General features: G+C 44.7%; 1 long non-coding RNA gene across 1 annotated transcript; it reads left to right on the forward strand.

Moving 5' to 3' along the window:
• On the forward strand, positions 1-27,741 carry LOC118082862 (uncharacterized). Its single transcript, XR_004692309.2, has 3 exons — positions 1-69; positions 24,327-24,414; positions 26,114-27,741. It is a non-coding gene; the product is annotated as an uncharacterized LOC118082862 (long non-coding RNA).

Below are 27,741 nucleotides of genomic sequence, written 5' to 3' on the forward strand. Positions count from 1 at the left end.
CCTAACTACCTTTCCAGGATGCCACTTGGTCAGCTACCGTTTGGATAAAAGCAACGTTACTTTTAAAAGGTATTTTAATATGAAGTTAATTTTCTTCCTGATTTTTTTTAAAAAGAGTCTTTAATCGCAGTCCAAGAATCTTGAGATTAGGGTGATGTATTGCCAAACAGAGGAAATCCCAATGAATTGGAAGGGCTGGGCTAGCAATGGGTTCTTCTGATCATGGGACAATTCAAAGTGTTGGTGCTGACCTTTAAAGCCCTAAACAGCCTCGGTCCTGTATACCTGAAGGAGCGTCTCCACCCCCATTGTTCAGCCCGGACACTGAGGTCCAGCGCCGAGGGCCTTCTAGCGGTTCCCTCATTGCAAGAAGTGAGGTTACAGGGAACCAGGCAGAGGGCCTTGTCGGTAGTGGCGCCCCTCTGTGGAACGCCCTAGCATCAGATGTCAAGGAAATAAGCAGCTATCCTATTTTTAAAAGACACGCCGCATGTGTCATGATGCACAAGACATGATGCATGCATCACGACGCATGTGCGCACAGGAGGGATACACTGCGGCGCCACGCCAACACATCAGGCAGCAGCGGGCGGCGGGCGACAGCCCTTGACATATTCGAAGATGGCTACATTATCATGACCACATGGCAGGACGACAATGTATCCCAATGTTAGACCTGCTGCCTGCCACCTTAGCCACATACATATCAGCAAAAAGGACAAGATTCTTCACTTTTTAAGAAAAGACACAGGTTTGCATAAAAATTGCATGTGTTAATTTATAGGTATAAACACAAATCCAGAAATAATTGTCATAATCTAAAATAGAGATGCAATGCCTTTCACCATAGTGGGGAAGACTATGATCTGGTGAACCTATGTGACTGCTACTGCTTACTGTGGATAGGCAGTTTCAAAGCCCTTGCTCTCTTTTTTATGGACTGGAACAGGGGTCAGCAAACTTTTTCTGCAGGGTCCACTGTCCCTCAGACCTTGTGGGGGGCCGGACTATTTTTTTTGGGGGGGGGGAATGAATTCGTATGTGCCACAAATAACCCAGAGATGCATTTTAAATAAAAGCACACTTCTACTCATGTGAAAACACGCTGATTCCCAGGCCATCCGCGGGCCGGATTTAGAAGGTGATTGGGCCGGATCCGGTCCCTGGACCCTAGTTTGCCTACTCATGGTCTGGAAACTAAGCCCTACAAGGAAAGCTCGAAGGAGCTGGGTATGTTTAGCCTGGAAAACAGGAGATGGAGAAGAGTTATGATAGCCATCTTCAAATATCTTAAGGGCTGTCACTGAGTTAGTCAAAACAACTGCCTTCGTGAAACACGTGTGCCTATGGTTAGAAGGTCTGTGGTTACAGGAATCTATGGATGCTTTCACACTTAGAACATCAACACGGGCCAAAGGGAGCCGTGATACTAAAATAGACTGTCGGGCTGTACAAGGAAAAGAGGAGGAGAGGAGATAATATCTCTTCAAATATCTCAAGGGCTGTCGCAGGGAAGAGGGAACAAGCTTGGTTTCTCCTGCTCTCGAGGGTAGGACTTGGACCAATGGCTTCAAGTCAGAAGAAAGGAGATTCTGGCTAAATGTTCGGAAACACTGTCTGACAGTAAGAGCTGTTTGGAAGTGGAAGAGATTCCCACGAGAGGTGGTGAACTCTCCTTCCTTGAAGGTTTTTAAACAGAGGTTGGATGCCTTCTGTCATGGATGCTTTAGTTGTGATTCCTGCATTACTGGTGGTTGAACTAGATGACCCTTAGGGTCCCTTCCAACTCTAAGATTCTATGGTTCTTTATCTTTAAAGTGATGTCCTCTCTGAAGCAGAATGCATAACTACCCTACAGACAACTTCAGGTGCTTCTCTGGGAAGCCAAAAGAGATCCAATTAGAATCAGGCCTACAAAGAGAAGGTGCTTTGTCTCTCGGGTCAGGCTACTGGATCATTGGGAGGGAATGCCAGTAATCCAGTGACTGAACATCTAGATCCAAGGCTCACATGCAGTGCACAAAGGCACATATAGCAATGTATGTATCCTCCTTGAAAATCTGTGCATCTTCAGAGTACCCAGATGAAACTCTGTTTGGACTTCATAACAAAACTTCACCAGTTTCTGGAGATTCTCTAACATAGCTGATAAACCAGCGGAAAGCCATCCGGCTTTCTACCCGTATCTGGGCAACCTTGGCATGGTGCAATTTGAATCTTGCTGCTTTTGCCAACCGTGTGTTAAATTCAGATCTTGCATATGGTGTTCCCAGCGTGCATTTGACACTGTCCGTGAAGACCAAAGCTAAAAACAAAACAAAAAACCAAGGCTAGCTTTGTGCTGCGATTCATACAGAGCAATTGCACCCCCACCCCACCCCAAAGGAGATGTATTTCATTCCTCAAGGAACTCTGCAAACTTTTTTTTAATAACAAAAAAACCAACAACACAATGTCCCCTCATAGCTTGTATGTCTGAATAATCAGACATTTGAGTGATCCTTTCATCTCTTCCAGAGGGGTTTGTGGAGACCCTCTGAACTGGGATGACAGGATTTGGAACTGGAGAGTGGGCTCTCTTTGTTTGTTATGGCCTATCATCAGTCAAATCCAGTGTGTAGGTTAATAAGGCTTAAACTTTAAAGGAACGGTGAGCACCTGATTGACAAGCCTGCAAATAATAATCCAGTGGGAAGTTTTGTGCTGGTGAACTTAAAGCGTTCATTGAGATGCAGTCTAATTTTATAGCCAATTATATTAATGCAGGAAATCTCATTAGGTACGTTAAAGCCAATATCGAGACAGCAGATTATTATTTCACGTGAATTCCTGTCTTAGAAACCTGCAATTCTATGCTTAAATACCCTCCTTTAGATAGCACAAATAATGTCTTTCTATAAACCAACAATTGGTCGCAATGAGTTGGCATAATAAGTCAAATATGAAACGGAGATAGTCTTATTAGCTCTAATTATGCTATCAAATATTAGACAGCTTCTTTGAGACGAGTTCGTTTCTATGTGTGCAAAGGATGCACAATTTTAATTTAAATGGACACAAGGCCGTAAGAGCGCCAGGAACGAACAGCTTCAAGTTACAAGAAAAGGAGACTTCGACGAAAAACACGAAAAAACTTTCGGACAGTAAGAGCTGTTAGGCAGCAGAAGTGTCTCCCTCGGGAGGTTATGGACTCTCCTTCCTGGGAGGATTTGAAGCAGAGGTTGTCTGGCCATCTGTCTTGGATGCTTTAGCTGAGATTCCTGCAACTTGATGACCCTTCCAACTCTACTGTATGATTCTATACTAATAGGGACTTTCAAAAGTGCACCTAGACTGGCAATGTTAACAGAGCTTGATCACAATGTTCTGCCCAATTCTAAAGCAATTGAACTTTGTAAACCTTTTGTGGCCTGGGCAGGCCAGCTCATCCTGTTATATACCTGTTGGGATTGACAAGGCATCTGACCCTCACCTGAATCTCATAGGTCTCCTGAGGAGTGCTTTGGTCTGCAGCCACAGTGTAGAAATAAACAATGAGATTGACAACCAGATACCAGGCATTCTACTATTCAAATTAGGCCCCAGTGTTTTTGTTACAATTCCCTTCTCAATTAAGTAATCAATTTTAATCTAGAATTTAAATTCTCAAAACTTTCTTATTTGTTAATTCGAGCAAGTAAACTATTGCTCTCACTTCATTACAAACAGTATTTTTACCTCCAACACACTTGAGCAAACCTGCTCCTCTTCCTTTCACAGATATTTTGTTGCCATTTGCAACTGTAACTGCCTCTGATTAGTTATCATTTAACTCTTGGGCAAAATAATTAGCATCGCACATCATGTGCATGGAAGTTGCCAAACCAATTAATCAACTAGAAGGATTACTGTTAATAGCACCAGTTTTCCTATAACTTGATATTGGTGGATAGTTTTGATGAACTGCAAAAGCATTTTTAGTTTGCTTTCTGTTGCCACCCTGGAACTTTTCTTTATTAGTCCCACTTTGTTTTGCACGATTCCTTGCAAATGAAGGAAAACAACTTTTCTGCTTGCATATGTTGATAATATAATTTTGGTTACTAAGAACAAATAAGATTGTACAAAAACAAGATTGGGTGCAGGCCTGGCCAGGACATAGGCATCCTGACTGTGACAAAGGTGACCTGTGTGCTTGCTTGGTTGATTAACAGCTGTTGGTAACTTCAAGGTCCCTGCTTTCCCTTCTTATGGTCTTTGTACTAGACCTGGAGACTCCAGTAGAGAACATTCCATGTCAAGGAGGAGGGCAAGTGGGCACCCTATCAAATGACAGGGCAGGAGCTACACAGAGCAGGACCTTTTCACTAGTGGTGCCATTGTATGCCTCGCTCTTCCTAGACCTGCTCTCTTTTGGCCTGTATTTTGGAGCTTTATCATTTAGGAAGACTTTGGAAGAACTGGTTGACAAGTCTTATCAGTCACTGACGCATGAGCGGATTTTATTTGCTGCTATTCTGGTCTTCTGGTGCACCAGGGTTTACACCAGCATAATAGAGTTGGTCAGGATGCCAGAAGGGATACAATTTATGAGCTTTCTCCATTATCTGCACAGTAGGTGGTGTTCAGTCAACAGTGCAAAGGCTGAGCTGAAGCGTTTCCTGCTGGTTACCTGCTTTCAGCAATAGGGGTCGCTGTTTGGTAGTACCCAAATGGTTAGCTGTCAGATTCTAGAGCTCCCTATTAGTGGCTCTTAGGTAATTCACAAAATACAGAGTACATTCATAAAACACAGTGTTCATTCATAAAGCAGTAACATAAATCTCCATTGCTACATATTGGGTGTGTATTTCAGCAGTTGAACGTACAGGTTTATGGCCATGCTGTAGTGTAGTGCTTATGCGACTGTGAATAAAAGGTGGCTGGGCTCATATGGGGGGAAGAGGTGACAAAACTGATTTCCAATAGGTGCCCCCCTTTATTTCCCTAGCAAGTCATTGAGTCTGTGCTCTGAATGGTGACACCAGGGACCTAGAAGGTGCAGGGCTTGTCAGTCCAACCCCTGCACAGTCTCATCAGGGCTGACCTTAAGGCAATTGAAACAATTTAGCCAAATTGGGCCCCATGGGCCTCTCCTAATGGGGCCCCTGCACCAGGGCAATCTAGATGGCAGGCAAATCTATAAGATTTTGCAGACTTTGGCTGTGAACTAGGGCCCTACAAAAAAATAATTCAAGTTGCACCCCACTGCTTTCATGAAGTCTTGGGTTTACAATTTTGGGAGAGGGGAGTCTGTGGCAGTGGGGAGCAGGCAGGCTGGCAAGGCCCCCTAGATTTAGAGGCTCTAGGCTTCAGCCTACTTAGCCTATACATAAATATGGCACTGCTGCTGATATTTCCTCTGTGTTCCTTCCCAAAGGTAGAGTGCACTTTTCAAAGGTAAAAGAAAAGGCAAAGGAACCCTGGATGGTTAAGTCCAGTCAAAAGTGACTATGGGGTGTGGCGCTCATCTGACTTCACGTTGAGGGAGCCGGTGTTTGTCTACAGACAGCTTTTCGGGTCATGTGTCCAGCAGGACTAAACCGCTTTTGGTGCAATAGAACACCGAATCGCAGAATCACTGGCCAAGCCTCAGAACAGCTAAGTGAACCTTGATGGTTTATGGTTAGGCTGGTCAGCTGGAAAAGTGTCCATAACCAAAAAAGAGTAAGCCATTTTAAAGCATCCTATTATTAAACCATTAAACAATGCCTGCCTTTTTTATTTTCCTCTGTTGCCAGTGACATCTATGCTGTTGTGCATGACAGTGTACTCATGCGACTCAAAACACTTCGCCAAAGTCTTGCAAATTTCACAGCAACCATGTCAGGCTTCTCTGAACCAGCCAACCTGTCAGGAACTACAGGCTGATGCCCTGTGTGGCAAGCCGAGTAAAGCGAAAGGTAAGGGCAAAACCTACAGGGCAACAGTAGGCACACAACATGGTGTGTTCAGGTAGGATGTTCTTCTTTTAGTATGGTCATCCCAACAGCAACATGGTGCAATCGTTCTGCTTGCTGACGTGAGAACTGTTAGTTTTCCAGCAACTGCATTTTGCAATTGGAGCGGTAGGAAAATGTAATTTCCCCAAAATGGGCAGGATCTTCTGAGTGGAGTGATGCTGGCCACACCGTTTCCCCAGGACAATGACAAGTGTCTGAGAAAGCCTGTTTCAAAAAAGGAGAGAAGGCACCATTAGGCAGCGGGCAGCTTTGTATGTATTAGGAATCCAAATGCTAGGTTTTGTTTTTCTGCTTTGTTGATTGACATTCCTGAAGTGCATTTTTGATTGCAAAACATCTCAGTTTTGTTCTTATCATTTAATAAGACAGCATCAAAAAGAATGACTTCCCAGATCTCCAGTTCCAGCTAGCAGTGGTTCTAACTGCTTTACAGTGCAGTGCCATCTTCTGGTTATTGAGAAACTTTTTTGTGATCTGCAATCTGCAACACCCACAAACAGAAGCTCTTCCTAAAATTCTGTGTCGTGGTGCAAAATTAATATGGAAACATCATTACTGTTCTTTTTCCATAGCCACAGATGGTAAACATAGGTTAATCAGAAAACAATTACTGTACAGTGGTACCTCGGTTTAAGTACACAATTGGTTCCGGAAGTCTGTACTTAACCTGAAGCGTACTTAACCTGAAGCAAACTTTCCCATTCAAAGTAATGGAAAGTGGATTAATCTGTTCCAGACAGTCCGTGGAGTACTTAAACTGAAGCATACTTAACCTGAAGCGAACTTTCCCATTGAAAGTAATGGAAAGTGGATTAATCCATTCCAGACGGTCCGCAGAGTACTCAACCTGAAGCGTACTTAACCCGAAGTATGAGTGTAATTGGTTCTGGAAATTCATACTTAACCTGAAGCGTACTTAACCCGAAGCGAACTTTCCCATTGAAAGTAATGGAAAGTGGATTAATCCGTTCCAGACGGGTCCGCAGAGTACTCAACCTGAAGCGTACTTAACCCGAGGTATGACTGTACTAGATTTAAAACACTCTGCTTTATTGATAGATCAATATATTAGATATAGTAGAGATGATAGATGATGATAGAAGATAGATGATGATGACGATAGATAGATGATAGATAGATAGATAGATAGATAGATAGATAGATAGATAGATAGATAGATAGATAGATAGATAGATAGATGATAGATTATAGATTATAGATAGATAGATTATAGATAGATAGATAGATGATAGATAGATGATAGATAGATAGATAGATAGATAGATAGATGATAGATAGATAGATAGATAGATAGATAGATAGATAGATAGATAGATAGATAATGTGGAATATTGAGGTGGGTTTCCTATCAGATTCTGTGAAGAGGACTGTCATTGAGGGTTGCATCAAGGCAATACCCTGACCAGATACTTGGACTTGAGGAAGGACCGTCAGTAGCCCAGAATAATCAGGTAATCTGTTTCCATGAAATTCTTAATTGTTAATGCTTCTTGATACATGACCAGCTTTGTTGTTCTGAATAGAAGCAGTGTATCTCCACTGCTAAGGAAGATTAAATCTAGATCTGTGTATGAAAAGAAACAATAGAAACTGCAAGAAGTGTGCGTGTACACGAAAGCTCATACCAGTAACAAACTTAATTGGTCTCTAAGGTTTTTTATTTTGTTTTGTTTCGACTACGGCAGACCAACACGGCTACCTCCCTGTAAATAGAAAATGCAGTTTGAGGTGGGAATACAGTTTGGGAGAGACAAAAAAGAAAGCCAGGCTGAGATTTCTGAGGGCTCTGTAAAGGAAGAGGATCATCTGGGCTCAACCTGTGTAACTGTAAATAAACATAAATATTACATAAATGCCACAACAACTTTTTTTGGTTAATTTTAAAAATTGATTTTATATTTTCCAAACCAATTTTCCAATATCAATACTAGACATTCATTTTTCAATTCACCCCCCTCCCTGTTGACTTCCCTCAGCTTCCATTTCTGGTTTATTACATTAAATGATACATTCTGCTGTTTGTATATGTTATCACATTGTTATATTTCTTGTTTTGTGTAAATAAAGTTGTAAATGTTTATTTAAATCCTGCCAATGAGTCCATGTTTTTTTTTGTTTCTGCAAATATATTGTAAAAGGTTAACTTTGCTAACTCTGCATAGTTCATAAGTTTTTCTTGCCATTGCTCTTTAGATGGTACTTCTCCAGTATTCCAACTTTGTGCTATTAGAATTTTTGCTGCTGTTGTAGTATATATAAATAGTGTTCCTTTTTATTTCAACAGCTCTTTTCCTAAAATACCTAACAAAAACGCTTCTGGTTTTTAAACAAATGTTATTTTAAACATTTTTTTCAGTTCATTGTATATCATTTCCCAATTTTTAAAAATAATCTTGCTATCCCACCACATATGATAAAATGTACCTTCCCCTTCTTCACAGCCCCAACAGTTCTTTTGTCCTGTTTTATACATTTTTGCCAGTTTTACTGGTGTGGTATACCATCTGTACATCATCTTCATGTAATTCTCCTTCAGCAGTATGCAATCCATAAATTTCAAATTCACTTTCCAAAGTCTTATCCAATCCTCAAACTGTATATTATGGCCTACATCCTGTGCCCACATAATCATTACGGATTTGACTTCTTCATCTTTGGTTTCCCATTGCAACAGTGTATTATACGCCTTCTTTAATAGTTTGCCACAACAATAACTTTTATTATTTGTACCCCATTCATCTGACTGGTTTGCCCCATCCGCTCCATTTCCCTCGAAGGGAAATTTGGCCCAGATAAATGCTGCACTTTTGGAACTTCTCGCAACTTAGAGACTTGTTGCTATGTCCCCATCGCAGGTTAGAACATGCAACGATGGTGAGTGGGTGACCTGAAGGACGAAATTAAGCCACAAGGAAACGGTATTTGGAAACAGTAACGGTTGTCTCTAACAAAGTCATTGCGTTAGCATAAGGACTTCCCCAGTCCTTCCTCTCCCTGTTTCCCCACCTCCCAAAGAAATACGTTCCAGAGGATTGGGGCAGGGGAAAACCCGGAATCGAATAATGTGGAGGGGCTGGGGGTATGCAGAATAAAAGTGGCTTCAAAAATAGGATCGGGAAAGTGAAAGGAGGGGGTCTTAGTTGCATGACGGGGAGAAGTGGAAGCTGTAGGGCAGGCATCCCCAAACTCGGCCCCCCAGATGCTTTGGGACTACAATTCCCATCATCCCTGACCCCTGTTCCTGTTAGGTAGGGATGATGGGAGTTGTAGTCCCAAAACATATGGAGGGCCGAATTTGGGGATGCCTGCTGTAGGGGGCTAATGTGGGGTGTGTGGTTGGGTGCTGGTGAGCAGAGAGAACTTGAGGGCATATGCCCTTATGTATGCATGCCCACAAGTACCTGTTGCACAGCAGTGGTGCCGAGTTCTGTGCGACATTGAGGGGGCTCATCACATGGGTGTGACGTCACATGTGCAACAAACACGTGTGACATCACAAATGTTGGGAAGAGGCCCTCCTCCATTGTGGGGAGGTCCAGCCGAACCCAGCCCCTCAAGTCTGGGGGTCTCAGTCCCATCCCCGCATATGGGAAGGGGGGCTGAGCTGCCTTCAGCCCATAGAATTGGCACCTATGCTACACAGGGAGCTTCTTCTTGGAGATTAGGGTTTCTCAGGTCTTCTCCCACCACAGAACGGGGGGAAATGCCAGGGGACTTCATGGAGCGATCTCTAAAAGCAGTAGCTGTAGATAACAGAAAGTGGCAAAGTCCCAATGAATGCGCTGAAGAACGGGGGGCTCTGTCAGAGATCTGTGTCTCCTGGCCATTATCTGTGTGCTGCCAACTAACATGCAAGAGCAACATGCAACATGTGAAAGTGTAGGCCTTCTTGTGTTGCTTGCTTGTAAATAGAGGATGCCCTTGTTGTGCTTTCTTTTCCATTTTGGTTGGCTAACTTCTCTTTTTCTTGCATCATGGTAAGTGGATTGCGTTTGCCATGCTATCTGTGAGCTTTGGCACCACAGCTTCAATTCGCCTCCCTCTGTGGTCCAGGGCGACAGAGAAAGGGCAGCCAGAACAACTCATGGCTCTGCGTAAATCAGACAAATGTCATAACGGCAATAGACCCTAATCTGGATTGTTTCACAGCGCGTATGTCTTGAGGCGTCGAGGAAATGAATTGGCTATTTCAATCAATCAAGGTTTCAGTTAACTCAAATGTGAACGAGATTTCATGTTAAGCTATTTCCATTAACATCCCGGGGAAGACAGGTTGTACGTCTCCCAAATGTCAACCAGAGGCATGTTTTAGTATTCTGTGAGCCACGGCCATCGTGGAACTATTTCCATTGCTGAAGAGTCACATCTTACAATATTCTCATGATCTTTCTACTGGAAATAATGGGAGCGGGGAGAAACTAAACATTCTCACATTACTTCCAGCCAAAATGCTATAAAAATGCAAAATGGATAGCTAACATTCTCATAGCATTTTAATGGGGGAAGGCCTAAGAAAACATTTTTTCTCATGACATTTCCTGTGGAAGTGGGTGGACCTGTAAGGAGCTGTTGTGAGTATCTACTCTCAGCAGGAATGAGAATATCTCAGGGGTGAACTCTCCAGTGATAGCTAGACAGGAAGGTTCCCAGAGAAGGAGAGAGGGGGAAAAATCAGGTTGTGATCTCTACTGCAATGGGAACAATGATGAAAAGTGAGCATTTCACAGAAGGTCAAAAGATAAGAAAAATTCTCAGTGCTATAGTATGAACACTGTTGGACTTGGTTTGTATACCTCAACCTATGGCTTTCTATAACTCTTGGCTGACATAGCAGATCTCTCTAGCTCCATGGTAGAGCTTCTGCTCTGCATGCAGAAGGTCCCAGGTTCAATCCCTGGTATCACCGTTTCTGAAATCCTGGAAAACCACTGCCAGTCAAATAAGCAATTTTCAGCTGGGTGGATCATTGGTCTGAGTATGTATAAGGCAGCCTCCTCTGTTCTGAGGGCACACACATGCACACCAACTCCCAGGATGCGCACTTTCACCCTCTGCAGACAAGCCAATGACCCCAGGCTACCCATAGCAAGAAATACCTTATTTCCCTAGGGCCCTATGGGACAGCTACACTAGACGTTTCTCAAGTGAATTGGTAACAAGTGGAATGGTAAGCCAAAGGAACAAGTGGAGGCAGCTGCCTACCACAGACAGCTGTCAGCAAGATCATAGCTGAGATACAGTATGGCACCAGCTCAACATGAATGCCATTAAGGACTTTGCAAAGAGGTCCAGGATGCACTTCAAAGAGACAGTTATGAGAGCCAGTGGAATAAGTTTCTGGGACATAGCAATGTCTCTGTGTCTCACCAGATACAGGAGGGCAATCAAGGGCAGTGCGGATAGACATCTTCCGAGAAATGTGGACCCTTTCAGAGGAATGTTGCAGACCCACTGCTGTATGGCAGGGCAAGCCAACATGGTGGTCCTCAGATGTTGTTGAACTATAATTCCTATCATCCTTCATCATTGTCCATTCTGGCTGTGGCTGTTGGGAGCTGTTGGGAGACTTGCCAACAAGAGTTCTATAACAGGGTATAATTCCTGTCCTTGTGTTGAAACGTATAGGAGAAATATAAGACTTACAACTTCAACCGTTACGTATCCTTACCTTTGGAAATAGCTGGGCTAAGAGGGAGGAAGAGACAGAGGAGGAGAGGGAAGGGAGGAGGGGAAAAGGAAGCCACGTGGATGGTTCTGGCCCTTCTCTCCCCTCTTCTTTGAGCCACGTTTCCAGAAGGGCCCGTCAGAGCTCGACTGTTTCCATATTTCTGCCAGGAGAACCCCAGTCAAATGGTTTGGGGGAGCCAAACAAGCAAAGTGCCCAAAGGACCCCCGTTTGGAGCCGCGCTGCGTTTGCACCAATGGACGGTTCTAGTTGAGGAAGCCGAATTGCTGAGTGTTCATTTGAGATGGCCGCACCTCGAAAAGGATAGGGTGGAAATGGGCAAACAAAATGACCAAGCGGGTGGGGCAATTCTCTATGAAGAAAGGTTGCAGCATTTCGGACTTTTTAATTTAGAGAAAAGGCAAGCAGGAGGTGGCACGACCGACGTTTATAAAATCATGCGTGGCGTAGAGAAAGTGGAGAGAGAAGCTTTTCTCCCGCTCTCGCAACAGAAGAATTCAGGGACATCCAATGAAGCTGAATGTTGGAAGATTCAGGACAGATAGAAGAAAATGAGCCTGGGCAGCAAAACCAACAAAGAATTTTGTAGCACTTTATATAGGCTAAGACTACGTGTATCTGATGAGGTGAGCTGTTGTCAATGAAAGCTGCTGCTGCAATAAACCTATTACAGTTTTTTTAAAAAAAGGATCCTTACCTTTGGGGGATAAGGCTATTGCAGTGGCTACTAACCCCTTAACAGTCAGAGGCAGAAACGCTTCTGAATGCCAGTTTCTGGAAACTGAAGAAGGGGAGAGTACTGAAGACCTCAGATCCTGCTTGTGGGTTTTCCACAGGAATCTGGTTGGCTGTTGTGAGAAGAGGATGCTGGACTAGATGGGCCTTTGGCCTGATCTGAAGGTTCTTCTTACATTCTGACTGAGCAGGAAGCCCCACTCAACTCAGCAGGACTTACTTCCATAGGGAAGAGGCTTACATGAATCAGAACATTTGTCCGTTTCACTCCATATTGTCTACCCCAGGGGTCAGCAACCTTTTTCAGCCGTGGGCCGGTCCACCATCCCGCAGACCATGTGGTGGGCCAGACTATATTTTGGAGGGAAAAAATAAACAAATTCCTCTGCCCCACAAATAACCCAGAGATGCGTTTTAAATAAAAGCACACATTCTACTCATGTAAAAACACCAGGCAGCCCCCACAAATAACCCAGAGATGCATTTTAAATAAAGGGACACATTCTACTTATGTAAAAAACATGCTGATTCCCGGACCATCCGCGGGCCGGATTGAGAAGGCGATTGGGCCGTATCCAGCCCACGGGCCCAGCGCCGTCTTAAGCGCCCCTGTCGCCATGGTGCGCCGGATCTCTCCGGCGCCCTTCCGCCCCGTTTCCCAGCGCGGTGGGCGGGTGGGCGCGGCGCTGCTGCGCGGCGGGCGGGCAGGCACAGTGCGATCTCTCCGGTGCCCTCCCGCCCCGTTTCCCAGCGCGGTGGGCAGGTGGGCGCCGCGCACAGCTGCGCAGCGGACCGGCGGACCGGCCGGCCAGCGGGCAGGCGCAGCTCGCGGCGCCCTCCTGGCGGGCCGGCGCCATGGTGCCCTGCGCCACCGGGGGGCTATGTAGAGCCGGCCCTGCACGGGCCTTAGGTTGCCTACCCCTGGTCTACCCTGATGGGCCGAGGCTCTCCAGCTTTCCAACAGGGATTGCCCAGGATTGAACCTTGGGCCTTGTGCGTGCAAAGCAGGTGCACTACCACAGTGTCATTGTGGCCCATCCCTTGAAGGGTATACTCTGCTTAGCCTTTAATAAAGATAAGTGAAGGTTTGTAGTCTGTGTTTTTGAGATACTGAACAAAGGCACACAATTTAGGTGATTTAGCCTGGGTCAGACAGGATGTTTGTGGCAGAGCCAGAAAATGAGGGTGTATCTCCTGTCTCCCATATTCATGCCTTACCACAAGATTATTCTTCCTCTGACTCTATGACCTTCTCAGAACGAGAACGAGTGGCTCATGTTTGCAATGAGACATGGAGCAAATGCACTCTCTAATCTGTGGCGTTTTAATTCTAAAATAATCACCCTGGGTGGTGTCCTGTTGCCTCTTTAATTATACATGTGTTTTAAGTACAATTAAACTAACGAGAACCATCCTCCGTTCCTAGAACTGAACAGAAGCCAAACCTTTGTGGAGATTTGCTCAGTGACTTTGAAGTTTTCTGTTGTTTGTCTTTAAAATAAACCCCCTCGCCGCTGCATATGGGCCATTTCTGATCGGGACAAGCGCCGCACATTAAATGCTCAGACGTAATGAGCATGAAGCAAGTTTCACTGCTTTGGAAGTCGAGATTAGCAGAGAGTGGCATTGCAAAACCAGTTCAAGTGGCAACTTGTTAATTTCGGTTCAAAAAGGAGCACCAAACGTTTCACACACCAGAAAGCTACTCCTTCAGCAAGACATCAGGGTGATGGTGTATACAGAACCATCAATGGAAATGGTTGCTTATAGTGCAATGTAAACAAAAGGAAGGTCTTTGCCCTGAGAAGCTTCCACTGTAAACTCAGTAGAGGTAGACAACAGCGGGAGCAGGAGGTGAAATGGATGAGGAACATGTGGAAATGCAGACACCATGTAGGGCAGAGGTGGGGATCCTGTGGACCCCAGATGTTGGAATCCAGTTGCCATCAACCCTAGCCAGCAGGGCCAACAGTTAAGGATTATGACAGCTTCAGTCCAAAAACATCTGGAATTCCTACTTCATGGAATGATAATATTAATATTCACAGATACAATTCCATGCTAGGTATTTTATATGCTTGTTCAGGTAGTTGGAAAGCTCTGTATATCTTTAAAAAATGAACCTTGTGTACTGCCATGAAAATAGTATGGCTGAAGAAACAATGAGATTGCACATGCAAGATAGACTGTTCCTGATGAAGATGATGATGAAGATGAAGAAGAAGAGTCTGGACTTGATATCCTGCCTTTCACTCCCCTTAAGGAGTCTCAAAGCGGCTCACCATCTCCTTTCCCTTCCTCCCCCACAACAAACACTCTGTGAGGTGAATAAGGCTGAGAGACTTCAGAGAAGTGTGACTAGCCCAAGGTCACCCAGCAGTTGCATGTGGAGGAGCAAGGAAATGAACCCGGTTCACCAGATTATGAGTCCACCGCTCTTAACCACTACACCACGTTGGCTCGTGTGTGTCACCACCACTGAGGCTCCCAGCCTCTGTGTGTGTGTGTGTGCAAATGCACATACAGGGACTGCCAAACTGGGTCTTTGACCTGGGTGAAATAATGCCTAGTTTGGGCCCTGCATGCTAGTATTAATACAGACTGCCAAACCATTTTAGCATTCTTTAAGACAGTGGTAGGTAACTGCTAGGACTCTGAGTTGTATCCAATGTAGCAACTAAACAGCTTGTTCCATTAACACAAGGATTTATGCTTGTGTAATGAAATCCCATCTGTCCTGGCTCCTGAAACCCCCAAATTTGTTTTTGGGTTCCCCTGACCCTCAGGAGCAGATCTGGAGAGTGGGAGAAGGAGAGGGAGGAAGCTAAATCTTTGCACTAGTGGACTGAGTGGCTCTCATAGCTGTGACAACTTCCCTCAGGGCCGGCCCTATCAATAGGCAGAGTGAGCCACATTTGAGGGACATGCTTTCCCTCAGAGAATTCTGGGCACAGAGTTACAGTTCCCAGCAATGCTTAATACACTGCCGTTCCCAGAATTCTCTGAGGCAAAGAATGCTTCAAACGTGCTTTAAAAGTATAGTTTGTATGCAGCCTTAAAACTCACTATCTCCTGTACCTGCGGGTTGTTTTTTTTTTTTAAAAAAAATTAAAACGTAGTATTCTGTTCTGCACAGAGAGATTGTTTCGCATGCCTGCCTTGAACCTTAAAAAAAAGTGGAGGCACTTAATGTATTTTGTATAGTTTTATTCAGGGCTTTTTTCAGCTGGAACTTGCCGGAACTCAGTTCTGGCGCCTCTCAGGTGGGCACCATTGCCATTATAAGAGAACAAGGGAGGCGTTCGTGGCGAGTTCTGGCACCTCTTCTATAAAAATAGCACCAGTTTTATTGTTCGTGGTTGGGATATTGGATAAAAAGTATAAGAAGAAAGAAAGAAAGAGAAAATGGGGAAGAACTAGCAGGAGAGATGGGCATCGGCAAGGAGGCATGGCGCCAATCTAGCGAGATTCAGCAGCCTCCACATTTGATTCCTGAACGTAGTCTAAAATGACTCAAATTATATTTAAAAGAAGTTCATGCTCTGAAACATCCACCAGAGGAACACAGTTCCACTTCATAGAGGTTGCCTCTTGTTCAGATTTTACTCAGTGCCTGCAGGCTTTCTCCTTCATGCCATGCCAGTTTCCAGAATTCAAGATAAAAATCCAACATAAGGAAAGAAACCCATGAGATCAAAGTTTGACACCTTCTTCCATGTTTTGATTCCCCTAGGAGAGGCTATTCAGAAGGTGAGACTGTCCATAGGCAGAAGAGGGCAGGTTCTCTGAACCCTCGTGACCTTCGGAGAAAGGAGAAGACCAGAAGGGAAACTTTGTGTTTGTTTGTTTTCCTTCATGTGGTGAGGGGTAGTGGCTGAGGGCACCGTGGGTGGGCCCCTGACATCCGATGGTTGATGAGTCTGGCAAAGCGTTCCCTTCATTCTAGAGTTCTGGGTGGGTTATGAAGCTGAGTGCTGGCATGCTAGAGAGAGGGCTTTGTTGGCATCTCCTTTCTTTGGGCTTGTGTGCTTTTGCCAAGATTCTCAGTCGCACGCACTCATGACTGAAGGATTACATTTTCCCGGAAACGGCGGATTTCAACAGGCAGGTTATTTTAGGTAGGAAAATCAGATTGATGAGAGAGTGGGGGGGGTGTCTCAAGAGTCTCACCACATTAGTGAGAGGAGAGTTAAGGTGGGGCTGATCCTAGCATTAGGACCAGAAGATGAGCAGCAGGATAGGAGGCAACGTTAAAAGAACGACACGAGGCTTTGCCAGGTGCCCTGCTCTAATGGGAGGGGATTGATAAGTTAATGTGAAAGAACCCCCAAATCACTCCAGTTCAACTTGTGATTATCCCCAAAAGGCAGAGGCTACAAAACTGTCTGCCTCCCCGCAGAGCTATTGCTGCTTTTCAAAACAATGGTTATAGCATTCAAAGATTCTTTCTACCTCTCTGAAACCCAAAGTGGTAAAATCGAAGAAAGTCTGCACCGCATGGTATTTCTGAACATGCAGCTCACCTCTAAGAGTATGTGCAAGGCTTGCCTGAACTTCCTCCCTCTAGTTAGAAATATAAACAAATAAATTTGAGCAAAACCACTGCAATTATGGTTACAGAAGCAATCTGACTGCCACAAATTGCCATGTTTTGTGCATTAAAAAAATATACAGCTCACTCTTAGGCCCACAAAACTGCCCCACCACATTTATTGTTCTGGTTTGCTGAGTGAATTCTTTCTCTCCTGTTTGTAGACCACAGTTGCTTCCCAGGAATGACTATGTTATATGCTCCATGTTTGAAGATGTCCAAATAACAAACACAAAGAAATAAAAAAGCACCATACACATACAGTTAATTACATATGAATCATATGGTCATTGTCAAGATATTTGATTCACATAGTCTATTTCCGCCCCCCAATGAAAGACATGGGTTTAGAGTTTTAGGCATAGGCTCTGTTAGAGGGAGAGCTGAAATTCAAGCATCAAAAAGTTTCGCAATCTCTTAATTGGATTATATTTCCTTTCTTGTATTACTCTGGCATATGAAAGGAGGGAATTCTCCTAGGGCTGGTCATTTTAGGCAATTGAAGTGGTTTCTATTAGAGAACTGCATAGGAGACCCAACGGTTTTGATACAGAAGCAGATCGAATTGACATGGTTTTCTGAATTACTGCCTTAGTGGCCAAGCTGCTATCAAAGAAAAGCAAATGATCAAGGAAAGACCCTAAAAGAGGTAAGGGACCCAGCTGAACCTGGGACTCAGTGAAGATTAGGTGAATGAGCTGAGAATATACCCAGCAGAACATTTCCTTTTGGATCAGATTAGCTCACCCCACTTTTCTGAACAGGTTTGTTTGTTCAAGTCAACTAGAACTGTTTTCTCTACTACGGTTTACCTCTTCTCCAGTAAGGGCTCACAAATGGGCTGATCAATGTGAGGCAAATGAATAGCAAGTTCTGCATGGCAGTGAATAATTTAGTCAAAAGAGGCCCTACCCAAGCCCTTTTTCCTTCTTATGTTTTAAAGTCCACACCCTTCGTTTATCAGCTCCTTGCAGTCTAGGGATTGCTATGATTTATTATTCCCCTGGTTCTTTCCTTAACCTTCCTTTCTGATACTGTCTTTGCTAGGGTCGCTATATGTCCAGAATTTCCTGGACGTACCCAGAATACTGCAGCTGGAAGGAGTGTCCAGGCGGAAATTGGCAAAATGTCCAGGAAAATCCGGATTTATGGCAACCAATGCCAGCAGTATTGTTTTTGCCGATTTCCCTTTAAAAAGTAAATTTTATTTGTTACTTTTTTGCAATTTTGCAAAAAAAAAAAAGCTCCGGATTTTTTCTTTTTGATACATGGCAAGCGTATCTTAGCTTATTCACCCTACCTTAGCTTTTGGGGACTTTAATATTCACATTGATTGGCAAACCAAATCTTCTGTTCATAATTTTCTCTCTGCCCATTTCCAAAATGGCTGCAGCGCCGGAAGTCACGCTGTGGCCATTTTGGAACTGGGCAGAGCGGCACCGGAAGTCACTTCTACACATGCTCTGCCCATTTCCAAAATGGCCACAGCACCAGAAATCACTTCTGTGCATGTCCAGAGACTCCAGACATGCGCAGAAGGAGCCTCCCCGGGCCGGTAAGAATCCGGGGGATTTACAGGGGTTTTTAAAATCCGGGCTGCCAGTGGGAAACGGCTGGAAAAACGGGGGTTTCCCGGGGAATACGGGAGACTTGGCAGCTATGCTTAGAGCTTAGAATCATAGAACCTCAGAGTTGGAAGGGACCCCAAGGGTCATCTAGTCAAACCTCTGCTTCAAAACTTCTAAGGAAGGAGAGTCCACGACTTCCTGAGGTAGACCGTTCCACTGTTGAATAGCTCTTACTGTCAGAAAGTTCTTCCCAATGTTTAGTCAGAATCTCCTTTCTTGTAACTTGCAGCCATTGGTTCATGTCCTACCCACGAGAGCAGGAGAAACCAAGCTTGTTCCCTCTTCCCTGTGACAGTCCTTGAGATATTTGAAGATGGCTGTCATATCTCCTCTTTACCTTGTACAGCCCGACAGTGTAGTTTAGTATCACGGCTCCCTTTGGCCCATGTTGATGTTCTAAGTGTGAAAGCATCCATAGATTCCTGTAACCACAAGACCTTTTAACCATAGGCACACATGTTTCACGAAGGCAGCTGTTTTGACCAACTCAGTTGGGAAAAATGCCCCCACTTTCTAATTTGATGAGCAAATATACTCTCTTGATTGTCTGCACTGATACCCATCTGTTGAGATGGACTGGTGCCCAAGTATAAACTAGCCAAACCTTTTGTTCTGGGCATTAGTCCTGAGTAACAATAGGCTTTAGATGGGTAGCCAGCATGACACTATGTGAAATGTGTTCAGCATCCTGTCCTATGCCAGGACAGGAATACTAGCAGCTGGGAAACAAACTGCTTAATCACAGTTTGGTACAGACACCACTAAGGAGAGAGAGAGAGATCCCTTTCAATATGGAGATACCTGAAATAGCAAGGAAAAGCAGGCGCATATCATTACTGGCTGTTGAGGCGACAGCTTGCATGGCAAAGAACAGATGAGAAATTTATGAACGCCACCAGGATACTGGATCTTGTGCAACAAGTAAAGTGTTGGCTGTGGGCACTGCTGGTCCAGAAATCACTAACTAGATGAATACACAATGTGAATAAAGATTACGGCTGCTGGAGCCCGAGCACATGTTTTCCATTTTCCAAAACAGTGGGCAAGGTTCCAGAGGAGTGCAGCCTTACAGTTCGACAGCTGAGTTTCTCAATGGAACACATGGTGGAATAAACCCCAGGGAGACAGCAAAAGTAGCCTGCCTTTATTCTTATGCTGAAAACGTAATTGATAATTCGAGCGATAGCAGGGGAATGAATGAGGCAGGGAAGCAGTTTGCACATAGAAAGCGTGCTTTAAGCTGAGCAACTGGCTATGTATTGGGTAGCTGAATAGGAATAGTGGAAATATTCAGGGCAGGGCAGTGGTAAACCACAGTGGATTATTTCTAAATTTGTTGAAGTTAAATAAGGATACTTGTACATCTCTGATGAATATATTGTTATTTGTTGTTTAGTCATGTCCGACTCTTCATGACCCCCTGGACCAGAGCACGCCAGGCACTCCTGTCTTCCACTGCCTCCTGCAGCTTGGTCAAACTCATGTTCATAGCTTTGAGAACACTGTCCAACCATCTCGTCCTATAGGCCACCCCAATCCCTGCTGAGCGGAGCACAGAATTCCAGGGGTCTTGGCCCTCAACTAGAGTCCTCAGTTTGGAGAATTGAAGATGTGGCATATCCTCCCTTGCCCTCCCCAGTGTTACTTAACATTCGAAATAATGGGAAACCCCAAAGTTTGCTCACTGTTTTGTGACACACTGGTTTGTCCGAATAGAACATTGTCCTGCTTCAGCTTTTGGAATTTTTCTGATGGACCAAGCCTGCATCTAGTGCCGGGTTTCTCAACTTGGGCTCCCCAGCCGAGGTTAGCTAGCAGGACCAGGAATGATGGTTGTTGTAGTAGTCCAACAACAGCTGGAGACACTGCATCTAGTGTTTATGTAGTGTTGAATAGGCTTCTTAGTAGTGTGCCAACACGCCTTGCTTTTCTACTACTGTATACAGCTGTTGAATAAAGTCCATGGCGGACCTACAAATACTGCTAACTCTATCAAAATTGATGGTGATAAATAACTATGATTAGAAGTGTCCATTGGGAGCATTTTGAAACAAGCACTATGGCTGACGTACCCAATACAGAACTGAGGCAACATATGCTAGTCATATTTAGAAGTGGTTGAGTCTAAGGCTGGGTTAAAAAACAACTGCTCTTTTAAACACTGGGTCTGTGTGCTGACTGATGATACTCTACATCACATAGGAGCGTCATTGTATATTCATTCATTAGGGGTAATTATTTTAAATCTTTGTCCCTATTGACCCGTAGGCAGATGGTTAGCATGAATACCATGTTTATCTGGACACTGGATCTGGCTGGGCAGCTCTCTGATGAGTTTGATCACAAACACCGGCAGCTGCAATACAGACTTGCTTCCTCCGCCCCCCCCCCCTCCCCGACTTGCTTCCTCCAGGGACTGCAGATTGGACGCACTGAATGTGAACTACAGCAAAGAGTGGGTCATTTTCACTCTCCCAGCAAATATTATTACAGTCAAAAGCCAATCGTGATAGAAGGGAACAAAAGGAATCCTTTGCCGCTTTTAACATCACCTGGTCCCTTCTGAATATTTTTCATTCCTCTGTGGGCGAGAAGCTGTGGTTCACCAAATAGAAAAGCAAAGGACGCCTGCTGACTTTAGGTTGGGATATTAATTACTCGCTGGAAGGACTTGGCATTGCCCAGGAATTCTAAGAAACCAACAAATATGGAGGTTTGCAAATGGATAATGTCATTTGTTGCTGTGGAGGCACTGCACGGTCCCCAAATGCCCTCTGGCACAGGATGCCAACCGACCCTGTTCCGGCCCCAAATTAGTTTGGGGAAATGTTTAATTGGGGTTTTTTGAACCCTGTATGATCTGGAGGAGGTGGGGGGGGGACGAGACACTGTTTCCTTTCCCCCTTCCTCTGAACCTCAGGAAGGTTCAGGGCTGCTCCATGCTGCTTTGACAATGCATTCCCTGTGGGGTGAATGCTGGCAAAGCAGCCCCCAGCAGCCAGCGGGACTGCACATTTGGCACCCATTTCCTGTGTTCAGCTGCTGTGCCATACCTGCTTGGACTGCCCATTGTGATGTCCCCAACTCCCGCGTTGTTGCCCTCAACCTGTCCTGGCTTGGTGTGCTTCAGGTCCCCTAATGCACCACCACCAAAAACATTTCCAAACAGAGACCAAAACCTGCTCCTCAGTCTCAGAAAGCTCCCCACCAAATGGGGTGACATTCAGAGGCATCAAAACCGGCCCTGTGCGCCATGGATTCACAAGACCAGACAACATTAATTCCAACACTTAAAGAAACCTGCTTCACTTTGTTGCATGGCGGGGTTTGATGGGCTGTTGGTCACAGAGCCTTGTACAGAGCATAAGGAAGAAAGTAACCTCCTTGGCACTTTCGAGTTTAAGACAAAAGTAGAAATTCTGGAGCACTGGTGTAATAACAGTGGTGGGGGTGGGGCTACTAGAGAAATAAGGCCCTGGTACTTGAAATGTTGTTGTTGTTGTTGTTTATAATTTTCATTTATATACATTACAACAATTATTCTGCCAAGTTCTAGCATCTTCCATTTCTACTCCCTTCCCTCTCTTTCTGAGGTCCCTTGCATTTATTTCTGTCCTTTCCTGCATATTCCAAATTCTTTTATTCTTTTATTCGTCTATTCTAAGATATATCTCATATCTTTTTTATTAAAAAAAAAAACACCTGCAGGTTTTTACAATAATCCCGCCAACGTCTTAATCTGTTTCCAGTTGTTTGTAAATACTCAACAAACCACTTCTATCCCTTGAAATGAAATGTATTCTAAGCCCAATATCCAGGGGAACATGTCCCAGGCATCCGGTGAGAATTGCTGCTAAGGATGTGACCCTGAGGACGGATTTGTTCCAAAACACGCAGGTTCAGGATTAAAAGTCATTCGAGGCACCTGCCAGGGTACCAGCTTGAGAGAATGAGAACAGCCTGGGGGGCCTCGGGGAGAACAGCTGGGGGAAGAGGGAGCCACCCTGCCTCTCAATATCTGCCACCTGAGGCAGCTACCTTGTTCTGCCTAAGAGCGGATCAGGAGAAACTCACAGGGTGATGATGATGATGATGATGACATCACTCCCCATGACATCTAGTGCTCCTAAATGTAATATATGCACAGAGGCTATTTTTCAGTGGCACTTGCCTAAATCTAATTTTACCTTAAGAAAGAAAGCTAAACCCAACGTTAATTAATAGACGTTTAGAGATAGAGACTAAACAGCAAAAGCTTTCTGTCAATTGTAGCACCAACAGTAGTTATCCCCTGATGTGATAAAGGGCTCGATAATTATCAGGATTTCTCCCAAATCCTACCTTTGTCACATAAAACTAGCAGCGTATCCTGTTCAGCTTCCCCCCCCCACCTTTAAAAGCAGGCTTTTAGAGTCCCTAGCATATACTTGCTTATCGATCGGTTTCCTTAAGTGCTCAGACTTCTCTTGCTATGCACTTTGGGAAGCTGGGCGGAGCATGATCGGGGTGGGGTGGGGGTCGAAGGAAAGCAACTTAAAATGGTTCTTCCACTGCAAACAGCTTTAATTAACTTGCTTTGACCCTGGACGGAGATGTGGAAATATTCATGGAACACTTCCTGCGAGATTAATTCCGCGCCCTCGCCCGAGTCGTATCATGGGAATCGTGCTATTTGTACCGCACACTTTGGTGAGCTGACAAACAGTTATTTCTAAGTCAAGTTGTATACAAGTGACCTCATTTCCTGATCTGGTTGCTCGGAGAACTCACATGCCAGAAACATCAGTCATTGCTTTTCTTCACTTGACAGGCTCTCTCTCTCTCTTTCTCTCTCTCTGACTCTTCTGCAACAGCTGCTCGAGTTCATCCCTCTGTCAGGATGAACTGCGCCAAATGGTATACATTTGGTTTTCCTTCTGCACTTTTGCTATGCGTACACAAGGTCCCAGGTTCAATCCCCGGTTATCTCCAACCCCTGTCGACCCTAGAGAACCAGTGCCACTGCTGGACTGCTGGTCTCACCCGGCACAAGGCAGCTTCTGTATGGCTGCATTTCATTTATACTTCACTGGCAATGTCTGTTTCAGGGAATACCCATCTGAAGAAGCTCGGTCATCAGGTCCAAACTCGTTGACCTTTAGGGTTACCTGAAAGGGTTGCGCTCAGTGTGGGAAAGTGCTTGGAGTGCCGGACCGGGACCTGGGATGCCAGGGTTCAAATCCCCAATTGCATTTCGAAAAAGTTGCTTATTTCCTTGACGTAACTCCAATAGGGATGTCCTACCATACTGTCCGACATTTCTGTGATGATTGAAAGTAGGGGTGTCCTAAGGAAAAGTGGGATGTTCCGGGTTCAAATAAAAAAACTGGGGCAGCTTGTGTTAATACAGGACTGTCCCTGGAAAATAGGGACACTTGGAGGGTCTGCAGACATTGTGAATGAGTCCAAAAGAGAAAGAGAGCAGGCTACCTAGCTAATGCTGAAACAAGAAGAAGCCAACTCCTTAGGCAAACAAAACAGCATTCTCTGTGTGTTCATCTTTCCTGGGGGAATTCACTGCTACATTTCAGCAAAAGACTGTCATCGAACCCCTGGAGCCCAGTGACCATCTGCACCAGCCCCATTATCTGTGGAATGAGATTGATCTTTTTCCTCTTTGTGTATTCTCTCATCCTAATACCCAGGAGTCTGCAAAGGGAAGGAGACAGACTTGCAATTCAACAGAAAAGGGTGTGTCAGAATGAAGAATCGTCATGTTCAACCTAAGGCAAGGTAACTTCTCCTGCAACGTGCTGCACGTCTCTGTGGAACCTCTCTGTGTAATCTGAGTCCATTTTTATTTCTTCATGTTTACAACCCACATCACCCCCAAAGCCAAGAGGCTGGAATTGCGCAACACAATTTGGCACGAAATGAAAAATAGCTCTTTTCCGAAGGGCCTCACAAGCATACTTGTCACCTGTACTAATCCTTTGCTAGCTTGCTGCAGCAGCCACTGACTGGCTAGCTCTTATGACATCATGAATTCTGAAGGTTTGTGATGTCAGAAGAGCTAGCCGACTCAGCTTGCAGAATAGAGGTGTGCTTGCGGTTCAGAGGGAGGGGCATCTACATTCCCAGACTATGCCTGTCAGTTTACTTCTCTATTTCCTTATTTATTTACATTGATACATCTTAGGTTGTATCCTGTTTACAACTTCTCAGAAGGGCAGAGAGTGAACACCTAGAACAGGTTTTCATAGTTTGTGACCCACCAAGCTGAATGCATCCCATCAGCCACTGTTTGGCACGTGATCAACCAGTGAATGGCTTATATAAGGTATCTAAGGTAAAGGTGGGATGCAGGTGGCGCTGTGGGTTAAACCACAGAGCCTAGGGCTTGCCGATCAGAAGGTCAGCGGTTTGAATCCCTGCGATGGGGTGAGTTCCCATTGCTCAGTCCCATCTCCTGCCAACCTAGCAGTTCGAAAGCATGTCAAAGTACAAGTAGATAAATAGGTACTGGACCAAGGTAAACTGGACCAAGGTGAACATAATGGACACAGAGGTGATCTTTGGTCATCCCTCACAGCAATAGAACCAGATTTTAAAAAGCTTGTTTCTGGTCATCAAGCACAAAGGTCCCATTGATCAAGAAATACTTAAAGTATATATATTTTGTATAAATTATAAAAATTATAAATAAAACATGTTCTATTTGCAAACAAAACATTTGAATAGCCTACCTTTCTCCCAGTAGGACAGGGGAGCCACAGGAAGGAAACTAGGTCAGAAGGAGGGCCACGGTTGGAAAACACCGGCCTAGAGCAGGGGTAGGCAACCTAAGGCCCGGGGGCCGGATGCGGCCCAATCGCCTTCTCAATCCGGCCCGTGGACGGTCTGGGAATCAGCGTGTTTTTACATGAGTAGAATGTGTGCTTTTATTTAAAATGCATCTCTGGGTTATTTGTGGGGCATAGGAATTCGTTCATTTCCCCCCAAAAAATATAGCCCGGCCCACCACATGGTCTGAGGGACGGTGGACCGGCCCATGGCTGGAAAAGGTTGCTGACCCCTGGCCTAGAGCATCCTCTGCCTTCTGCTTTAGTCCGTATGAGCAACAGGACTATTACTGCCATGGTAGCTCCAATGCTCTGCCACACCCCACCGGGATTTGGTTCGGTCTGTTACTCAAATTCAGGACTATGAGTGAGTCTACTTTTACTTGGATTCGACCTACTGTAGCATGTTTGTAGGAACACAAAATTCTCACCATCAACATCCGAACCCTTTCCACTGACCATTTCCCAAGCTGGTTTTTTTAGATGCTAGCTTCATTTTCTCCCCAATACGATTTGATTATTGGCATTTCCAGTTTTTGTTTTTTTTAAGATAGAGGGTTTTTTTTTTAAAAAAATGAATGCTCTATAAACTGCTAAAGAGAAGCTTGCCATCCCCACAGTTGCCTTGTGACATAACATTTTGTACCCAGGTGGTGAGGGGCGAAGGAATCCAAAGATGGGGTAGAGAGTGGATGTCTTCTCCAACATACGAAGGCAAAGAAAAAGGTTTATCCTTCCTAGCAGCAAATGAATAACAGGAAGATCACAGAAAGCCAGAATGTGCCTGAGCTGCCACATCTATAATACGGACCAACAAGATTTCTTCCTGCTGGGTGACCCGGCTGCATCACCCATCAAAGAGAATTAGTCTCAAAGGAATAGCTTGCTTATGGATTTATAGACGTTGACAATAATCCTAAATGGATGCTAGAGGAATTGACAAATCTTAGCATTCTTCCTCAGTGCCTGTGCACCTGGGGGAAACACTGGAGGTCTCAGCATTTTTTAAAGAAGGGAGGAAGTCACTGACAGCTGATACACAAACAGGTAAGGAAAGCCTAGGGAAGCAGGAGCCATTTGCTGATGCAAAATTCTGCTGGAAACATTCGAAAGGAGTGGCCTAGTCATGGTAATTGTAGACAGGGGATATATGGTGGCAGCGAGTGGACTGGCTAGATGGAAGAGGGATTGTGTTTACAGGCTATTCCCTCTTCCGGTCTACCACATAGCCATAGGGACCTGATCTGATCTGCCAAATTACCAGTGGATCTCATAGTGCCAGGTCGCTCTGTAATGAAAACTAGCAAATGAGAAAGCTAGTCTGGGTCCTGTGGATTTATCTTCTGTCTTCCTGTTACTAAATTAAGTTAAATATCTTTTAGCTTAAGTATCTGAAGAAGTGTGCATGCACACGAAAGCTCATATGAATGACAAACTTAGTTGGTCTATAAGGTGCTACTGGAAGGAATTTTTTTATTTTGTTTCGACTACGCCAGTCGAACATGGCTACCTACCTGTAACTTAAATACAGTGGTACCTCGACTTATGAAGACGATCTGTTCCGCGGCCGTCTTCGTAAGTCGAGGTTTTCGGTTCTCGAAGCACTGCTTCGGCGCATGCCTTCGGTTGTTGAGGTATGACTGTATCTTTGTTACAGTTCATATTCAATAGTGACTGATATGAGCTGCTTCAAAGCTCTTTGCATTGATAACTATGGAGCGCTTGGGTGGAAGCACATTGTTGTAAGGACAGATGATGCAGAGGATTTCGCTACTCCAGAAAGCAGGTGAGGGATTGCAAGTTTGAATGCTGTCCCATCTAAAGGAGCAACAACCTCTCCCTAGAGCCCCTCCAAATGGAAAGCTGGTACCGTAGTACATCAGAAAGAAAAGCTGAGGTAAAGCCCTACTCTCAACTTTCCAGGAAGTAGTTGTTGTTGTTTGGGGAAGCGTTGAGATGTGTTGATTCCCACCAGTATCCTGAAATGGCATCATCCCAAGAGATCTTTGCAGTATGCCTCTGGTTCGCCACTGAAACTTCCATCATACCTGGCCGTTGGCCATGCTTGCTGGGGCTGATGGGAATGGCAGTCTAGTAAAAGCTGGAAGGCCAAAGGTTCTCCACGCTTGCTCTACAATGTGCTTTTCGAATCCTTGAACTGAATGCCTCACAAAGGTTATTGATCTTATTGTTAGAAATAGGGAAATTGACAAAGGCCAGAAGTATTTCATAGAACAATCCAAGGTGGCTTGGGTTTTCATTGCGGTCGTGGAATATC

The sequence above is a fragment of the Zootoca vivipara genome, chromosome 3 (genome assembly GCF_963506605.1).
Source record: "Zootoca vivipara chromosome 3, rZooViv1.1, whole genome shotgun sequence".
Taxonomy (NCBI): Eukaryota; Metazoa; Chordata; class Lepidosauria; order Squamata; family Lacertidae; genus Zootoca; species Zootoca vivipara.